At 33.8% G+C, this 8,989-nt stretch overlaps 1 pseudogene; it reads right to left on the bottom strand.

Annotated features, from left to right (window-relative positions):
* Positions 1-298: 298 nt before the first annotated feature.
* On the bottom strand, positions 299-1,059 carry LOC120891865 (outer mitochondrial transmembrane helix translocase-like; annotated as a pseudogene).
* Between the last annotated feature and the right edge of the window lie 7,930 nt (positions 1,060-8,989).

The raw sequence follows: 8,989 nt of genomic DNA, 5'->3' as shown, positions 1-8,989 counted from the left end.
TCAACACAAATGGATCAATAACCTAGGAATCGGATCAGAAACTTTGCAAATGAGGAGAAAATGTAGGGTCAACACTTGTACATACAGTTGTAGGCAACAACTACCCTCAATAAGATTTCTAAAGCTTAGGAAATAATACCAAGTGTATTGTTTCTCTCTATTTTAGAGCAAGTGGGTAAATGTGGAATACTATAAGAATCATCCTTGTTATAGTCAAGTCAAGGTCCTAAGGACACTTAGTAGCTCCCATTACTATGATGTGGCAGTTGTGGTCAGTATTCAAAATAATCCTAGAGACTCATAAGCTGAGCTTAGCCAAAGCTGTAACTTCATAGTTAGAATGTGAGCAGTTTCATAGGAAGGAATATATTTCATCTATTCAGAGGATGGAAAGTTGTGACTTAATGACATGGGAGGAAACAGCAGCAGCCAAATTTTGAGATTCTGTATAATACTTACAAGGCTGAAGGTTAATAAATTGATGACTTGCTTTCTTGGCTGTAGCCTTGACAATCAATGTTTTACCAGAGGCTAGAGGATCATAAAGAATATCTTATTGGAGGCTGCAAGAAGCCTGAAATTCTCAAATACTTCTTCTATAGATAATATGACTGTTTTTCAGATCCATAAATGACATCACCTAAAACTGCTAAACCACTCCAAGTACCATACATGTTAAGAGGGTCTAATACATGAGCAGCAATATGCCCTTCATATTTCTGAAAGCTTCACATTTTGTGACTCTTTGTTTCATTATTTTTTCCTGCCTAATATTTAGAATATTTCTATACATAGTTTTCAATAAAAAATTAATGATTATGATTCATTTATGTTGTACTTAATATCTATATTTGGATTTCTATATTCGTATATATGTGTATTTAGGAGCTCTTATTTCTGAGCTTCTACTTTTTGTTTTCTAGTTTGAAGAAATGCATGTACCATCCATTTGTTAGTAAAGTATGTTACTGCATCAAATATCAAGCAGAAAATGAAACCATCAACTTCATTCCAACTCCAGTAAAGATAAAAAGCTTCAGTATGCACCTTCTTGATCATTAACCTCACAGCAGAAATGGAGGAACAGAAGACTGATTATATGTCAAAAGTACATTACACAGGGAAGCTTTCATAGAATGTGATTTTTTAAGTATTTCTACATTCTGATGCTGAGTTCTCCACTCTTAATGTACTAAAAGTTGAATTTTTCAATGTAGTTCAAGCCAGTTCTGTACATGAATGAAATTAAAGTATACATGCCAATTAATGAATGTAGTATAAGGGGCCCCCAAAAATTTGTGAACGGAAACATTTATGAGACTCTAAATTCCATCATCACTATATATAAGAAAAACCACTTCAGAAGTTGAGAAGTTAAAATGACATGGAAAATACAAAAGAAAGGCAGCATTAGAAAACACTAATTTCAATGGCTTCTAAGTATTCTAACATGATACATTCATCCTTCCACATCCATGGAGATATAATGCTGAGAACACTATGGCTTTCTAAAGTATCTGCCCCTTCTGTAGCACATGTTCAAATGGTTATTGCCAGTATTTACTCCTTACCATTTCTAGACAATTCTCCTTATCCATGACAGTTTTTTTTTCTACATAGGTTAGCATCACTATATAGTTACACTATAGTCAGTTTTTTATGTAGTTGGTCTCTCAGAACTTTTGCTCCCGTGATCATTTCTACTACATTATATATATTTATACACATTTATAATTTGACTCAAAAGGTAAACTTTTCTTATTTTTTCAACTGTTTCAATAGTTCATTCTTTTCAATGTTATTGACTATCAAACTCATAGGGTTAAACAGGTTAAAAAATAGACTGCGAAAAAATATTGGTAATAACACAATATTAGCTTCAATATAATTATGGTGAGAGATTATTATAGTAGCACATGTATAACTCCAATCTTCTGACTAAAGCAGCACTATGTTTTGAGTCATGAAACAATCAGAAAAATGGAAACAAATGTAGTCTGAAATAGGTTATTCAGACTAATAGAAGTTTTGGCAGAACTATGGTTGATTCACAGAACAGTTGGATTATAAACCACAATATTCAAATAAGGTAACTATTTATGATAATTACTAAAATGTTAACTTGCAAATAAAGCACAGAAAATAGCACTCTACTATAAGTTGATTCAAGTACAGTACAAGATAAAGCAGTATAATTAGAAGTCTATGTAGCTAACAGAATATCTTAGTCTCTGACATGTTAATACCAATGCAATAATGCAAGCACAGTTTAAATTCATTTTCAGTTAAGATAATTGTTCATGTTTTCTTTACAAATACTCATCTATCTGGAAGTATCCTTTCCTTAAATTTTCGATGTATTTTGTTAATATGTCCTATGTATTTACTTGGTAAGGGCTTCTCTAAAGTCCAATACTTGGAAGTTTTCTAGATTACTGAGTGAGCCGCCTTATGGTCCACAATGCTTTAGGCTACTTACATGGCTCTTTAGTTGCAAAACAAGCCCCTACTCTATTCACTGTCTTCACAACTCATGACAGTGTTGCCTCTACGAATCTGAGAAAGTTAGTATTTGCTTTCATTTTCTCAATATTGATAAAAATAACCAACAATACAATCTTCATATAAATAATTGTGTCTATCATGGTAAAATACAGATCATGGGATTGCAGGGTTGTATGTTTTGCACCACCTCATTACTAACTCAAATCTAAACTCTGAAACCAAATAATCAAATGTCCTTGTGAACTGCTCTCCTACCTTCTCCCATTTCCTTCCTGTAACATCCACTTTGGATATACTCACATGTATTACCATTGTAACATTCATTCCACATAAATTCATTATCTTTGTAGAAGCTTTCTCCATTTAAGCCAAAAACAATGCACTGCCTTATCTGGAAGCCTCTTTTCCCTACAACAGCAAGTAATAGAAACTAAGCCAGTGTTTCCGCCTCATGAAGGAAGGCAGGAAATTTGCTTTATTGTCTGTGTTGACATAGTAAATCATCACTCTTCCAGGAAAATGCCTTCCCAAGTTGTACAGAACTCTCTCTTGCTGACTCACACCATTCTGGTGGTATCTATAATGCATTTCAGTAGTGTAACTATGTGAATGTAGGTCAAGATAGTTCTTCATTATGTGAAATTGCTAGGTATGCAGCAGAGCATTTAATACTTAACCAAATAAATATCAATGGAATGTCCTAGTTACCATGACAAACTGCCCCCCACAAAACAACAACAACAAAAAAAAATCCATACACATCATGTACTTCCAAATGCTTTGAGGGATAGTGGAAAGGGGAGGAATGGAGTACTGCTCTCAGCTGGTTACTAAAAGATATACTTTATAGATCTTATCTCGAAAACCTATCTGCCCAATAATCAGTAATTCCAAAATCTAAATTCTTCACTCTTTAGCTAAATCTACTCTGTCTTATAGTTCTTTCTTATATATTTAGATAAATCTACCCTGGGTTCTAACTTAATCAGAATACCTAGAAGTAGAGATTGAAAATAAAAAAAAATACAATGGTAAAAATTACAATTTCAAAGTGTCAAATGAAGAAGATTTAAAGGAAAGAATAATCAAAAAGTCTAAAGGTCAGAGATACCCAGAAGCAAGACCACTGCAGATGCCAATTCGGTCAACCCAGACCAAGTGTTCAGACATTCAGGTACACTCAAAGAAGTTCAAGATCAACTGAGAATAATAACGAGAAAACTATTCAATTAACTTATGTGGCCTCACTTCACTTGACCTGTAGAACATGTTTGGCAGCTTCTTCTCTAGGAATTTGGCACTAGTTATTTACTCAGCTTGGAATGTCCTTGTCTTGATGTTCAAAAGTCTCATTCTTTCATCTCCTTGAATTGCTGGCTCAGTTTTTTTCTTCTAGTAAAATTTACCCGATATTTAATTTTGCAGCTTCCCCCACTTACACATGTACTATCAATCCCCTTCAACTGAAATATATGTTTCTTCTTTCCAAAGCAATTATCAATTTTTGACACAATTTATTTTAATTCTTTACTACATTATTTCTGCCTGTTAGAATGTAAGCTCATTAGAAGAGAAAAATCTGTTTTTTCCACTGATATATCGCACGAACTTGGCATATAGCTACAGACCTCAGAAAACCTAACATTCAGAGATCAATAATTCTGACCTGCACCATGATGGATACAGGTTTTTATAGAGAATCCAGATATATCTCACCAAAACAAAAATGTGATTCTTTTAAAATACCAGGTTCTTTCATCATATAGCAGTCTCCCCCTTTTATCTGTAGAAGATATGTTCCATTATACCCAAGAGATGCCTGAAACCAAAAATAATATGAAACCTTATGTTTTTTCCTGATATATAAATGCCTATGATGAAGTTTAATTTATAAATTAGACATAGTAAGAGATTAAAGTAATAAAACAGGGCTGGGGATGTGGCTCAACCGGTAATGTGCTTGCCTGGCATGCATGGGGCGCTGGGTTTGATCCTCAGCACCACATAAAAATAAAGATGTTGTGTCTACCGAAAACTGAAAAATAATACTAAAAAAATCTCTCTCTTAAAAAAAGTTATATGTAATAAAACAGCAATTAAAACAATATATTTGCTACAGGGCTGGGGATATATCTCAGTGGTAGAGCACTTGCCTAAAGTAAAGCCTGGGTTTGATCTCCAAGACAGAAAATGAGAGTCTGGGGTGGATAATACACTGTGAGTATTAAGTGGATATGTGGTCTCTCACCCTCTCAAAATATCTTATTAGGCTATCCTCAGTATTTGTTTGAAGATGGGAGATAACAGAATGCCTACATCATGAAAATACATGAAAGATAAAACACTGAGACAGAAGACTTGGGCTACTACTGACCTTCTTATGCTATTTGATACAACACAAGAAGGATCATATGCTTCAAATAATCCTGGTCAAGTCTGAAAATGTCTAATGCTAGATATCAGAAGCAGATGATAGTAATGGTTGGGGATCCTTGATGTTTCAAGATTTGTGAATGTTGGTTACATTGGAAATCTTCTTCCAAAAGAGCCTAATTTCATCACAATTAATACTTGATGTGGGCAATATCCTTGCTCCTAAATCAATTTCAATTCTGACAGAAATGTGGCAGTAGCTTTTTTAAAATTTTTATTGTTAGTTCTTCAAAACATTACAAAGCTCTTGACATACTATATTTCATACATTTGATTCAAGTGGGTTATGAACTCCCATTTTTACCCCATATACAGATTGCAGAATCTCATCGGTTACACATCCACTGTTTTACATATTGCCATACTAGTGTCTGTTGTATTCTGTTGCCATTCCTATCCTCTACTATCCCCCCTCCCCTCCCTTCCCCTCTCTCTCTACCCCATCTACTGTAATTCATTTCTCCCCCTTGTTTTTTTTCCCTTTCCTCTCACTTGCTCTTATATGTAATTTTGTATAACAATGAGGGTCTCCTTCCATTTCCATGCAATTTCCCTTCTCTCTACCTTTCCCTCCCACCTCTTATCCGTGTTTAATGTTAATCTTCTTTTCATGCTCTTCCTTTCTGCTCTGTTTTAATTGTTCTCCTTATATCAAAGAAGACATTTGGCATTTGTTTTTTAGGGATTGGCTAGCTTCACTTAGCATAATCTGCTCTAATGCCATCCATTTCCCTGCAAATTCCATGATTTTGTCATTTTTTTAGTGCAGAGTAATACTCCATTGTGTATAAATGCCACATTTTTTAATCCATTCATCTATTGAAGGGCATCTAGATTGGTTACACAGTCTAGCTATTGTGAATTGTGCTGCTATGAACATCGATGTAGCGGTATCTCTACAGTACGCTCTTTTAAGGTCTTTAGGGAATAATCCAAGAAGGCGAATAGCTGGGTCAAATGGTGGTTCCATTTCCAGCTTTCCAAGAAATCTCCATACTGCTTTCCAAATTGGCTAAACCAATTTGCAGTCCCACCAGCAATGTACAAGTGTACCCTTTTCCCCACATCCTCGCCAGCCCTTGTTGTTGTTTGACTTCATAATGGCTGCCAATCTTACTGGAGTGAGATGGTATCTTAGGGTGGTTTTGATTTGCATTTCTCTGACTGCTAGAGATGGTGAGCATCTTTTTCATGTACTTGTTGATTGATTGTATGTCCTCCTCTGAGAAGTGCTTGTTCAGGTCCTTGGCCCATTTATTGATTGGGTTATTTGTTTTCTTATTGTTTAATTTTTTGAGTTCTTTGTATACTCTGGATATTAGGGCTCTATCTGAAGTGTGAGGGGTAAAAATTTGTTCCCAGGATGTAGGCTCCCTATTTACCTCTGTTATTGAAAACTTTTTAGTTTGAGTAAGTCCCATTTGTTGATTCTTGTTATTAACTCTTGTGCTATTAAGGAATTTGGAGCCCGACCCCACAATATGCAGGTTGGAGCCAACTTTTTCTTCTATCAGACGCAGAGTCTCTGATTTGATATCAAGCTCCTTGATCCATTTTGAGTTATCTTTTGTGCATGGTGAGAGAAAGGGATTCAGTTTCATTATTAATAGTAAAATATAGACAGAGGACACAATTAGAGAATCAGTCATCTGCTATGTCACATCTTCATTCCAAAAGAAATTTCGGATAATCGTACATCATTCTACAATGTAAAAACAAATTTCCTAAAGATCCTTACCCCATTTCTATCCACTCATTCACATGTTCCTATTTCCTTTATGTGCAGGCCATCCAGCCTATAGACAATTCAATTAATCTTATAAGTGACATGCACAGGGGAAAAAAAAACAGATGTGGCATTAAGATTTACAAAGTTATTGAAACTTTTTAACAAGTAAAACGCATCCTTATTTAGCTACATCAGAATGAGGAATAAAGGGGTTTACATATGTTCCAATTCTAAACCTATCAATCAAACCCATGTTATTCCTTTGGGAGCTTATTTACATGCATATTTATCAGCCTCACATGCTAATTCCCTGCTGTTTTATACCTGCAAGGCATGTTTATGAGTCATAATTGTTGATCTCATTTGATGTATTTCACTGAAGGAAGACATTATTCAGTTATGTGGCCTAATGTCAATGAGTTACGATGACCTGATCTTTCAAATGCAACTTGCTCTGTAATTTTTATTAGGATACATAACTTATTGTCCATGGGAAAGTAGTACACTAAACAAAAGAATAAATGTTTTAAATAAAGAATTTAGTTAATCATCTCATTTGTTGATCCATGCAATCTGAAATATAGTTATAAAATAAGCTGTGTCCCTCATGCAGTAGAGTGAGCCTTAGACTAAAGTGAAAGATTCTGAAGCTAACTTTGCAGATTCTTTCAGTACACACTAAAATTCATGTTCATTCATTCACTCCTATATGTTCCTTTTCTGTCATTTTGTTTTTCCCTCTCATTAAAGAGTTAGTGACTTTCTTAGGTTTTCTTACAAAAGCATGACTAGTGAAGCTATTTTTCCTCAACTGACTCAAAATGTTATTTGAGGCAGGAAGCCTTCCTAATATAAGAAAGTTGGGTAATGACAACTATTTGTGCAATCATATTCTCCCTTAGAAAACATTTATGAGTCATAAAAATCACTATTTCACATTATTTCCAATTTTAAAAAAAGTAAAAATATTATATGTAAAGTATAGCAGAATAAAATTTAACATTGGTATTAAAATAGCATAGGCTAAGATTTTTGCTAATGAGAAATAGAAATTGAATATGCTGAAATGTACCTATGTTTCTAAATATAAATCTAAATCGGTATTGTAATAAGCTTTACAATAATAGAATGACTTAGATAAATTATTACAAACCACATCCAATAGTATCACAAAGGCCTTGAAACAACATCTTCTGCACTACTGTGGAAAAAGTGAATGTTTTAAAAATTGATTTTTGCAACGCAAACTTCTCTAAGGGAAATGGTCTATGGTTTCCTCTACATGGCACATTTTGGTTATGATCATGCTAGTAAAATGTGGGTCCCCTTGTAAGGGAATACCATGTTGGATTCAACAGGCACCATCATGCCAAAAGGAGAACGCACAATGCCTGGAGCTGCTGCTTTCTACTCTGTGATGGTGCCATTCACATGACAGCTGGATGGAATCACAACCCAGAAAATTAAGTATTAAGAGACAGGGTATACTGGGCATATAGATAAATGGAGCACAGTAGTCACTCTTTCTTCGGTGTACCTGTATTGTAAAAATGAATCATACTCTTAAAATGTACTTGAAAGTATTTTAATAGTGGGATTAAAATCTAAGAGCATAAGAAAATGATATTCTTATCAATTTTCTTTTGTTCTTTTTTGTTCATTTGAAAGCAATTTTATTGGATCACAGTTTTTTTTTAACAATAGTTTTTAAAGATATAACACATACACCATATAATTCATCCATTAGGTTGCAGAACGTTGTTTACATACTAAAAATCAATGAATTATACACTCTAAATGTACATTCTTTTGTTCTTAGGATAAAATAATTTTTAAAAAGTTTGACTAAGCAGTAAGTGAAAGAAACATATTTTAAAGAAATAATTATACGTACAAAACACTGTGAAAGAAACTATCTAGCTTTCCCTGTTTTCTAGCAAGATCTAGGAAAGTTGACAAGTAATAGTACTATATTAAAAGCATTTTTTAAGATGAAGAATAAGTAAATTAATATTCAGTACATATATCCACAATACATGGGATTTTAATTGTATTTTAGAGCACTAGAATCTACATGTGCTAATAAAATTAAATTGATTTCCTCCTTTCTAGTACAGAGATTAAAAGCAATCAAAGTACATACTTGCTGCTGAAGGAGGTTAGAACATTAATAATTTCACATGGACCAAGAAATTCACCCTTTAAAGTATATACTAAAGTAAGTCAGAGCAACAGAACACACCAATAAATGATGATGTCAGTTGCAGGACACTATTTTCTATACTCATATTATGTAATTGGAAATTAAAATTCAATACTAAT

Source organism: Ictidomys tridecemlineatus, unplaced genomic scaffold (assembly GCF_052094955.1).
Source record: "Ictidomys tridecemlineatus isolate mIctTri1 unplaced genomic scaffold, mIctTri1.hap1 Scaffold_445, whole genome shotgun sequence".
NCBI classification, from domain to species: Eukaryota; Metazoa; Chordata; class Mammalia; order Rodentia; family Sciuridae; genus Ictidomys; species Ictidomys tridecemlineatus.
This window is presented reverse-complemented; position numbering and strand designations above follow the sequence as displayed.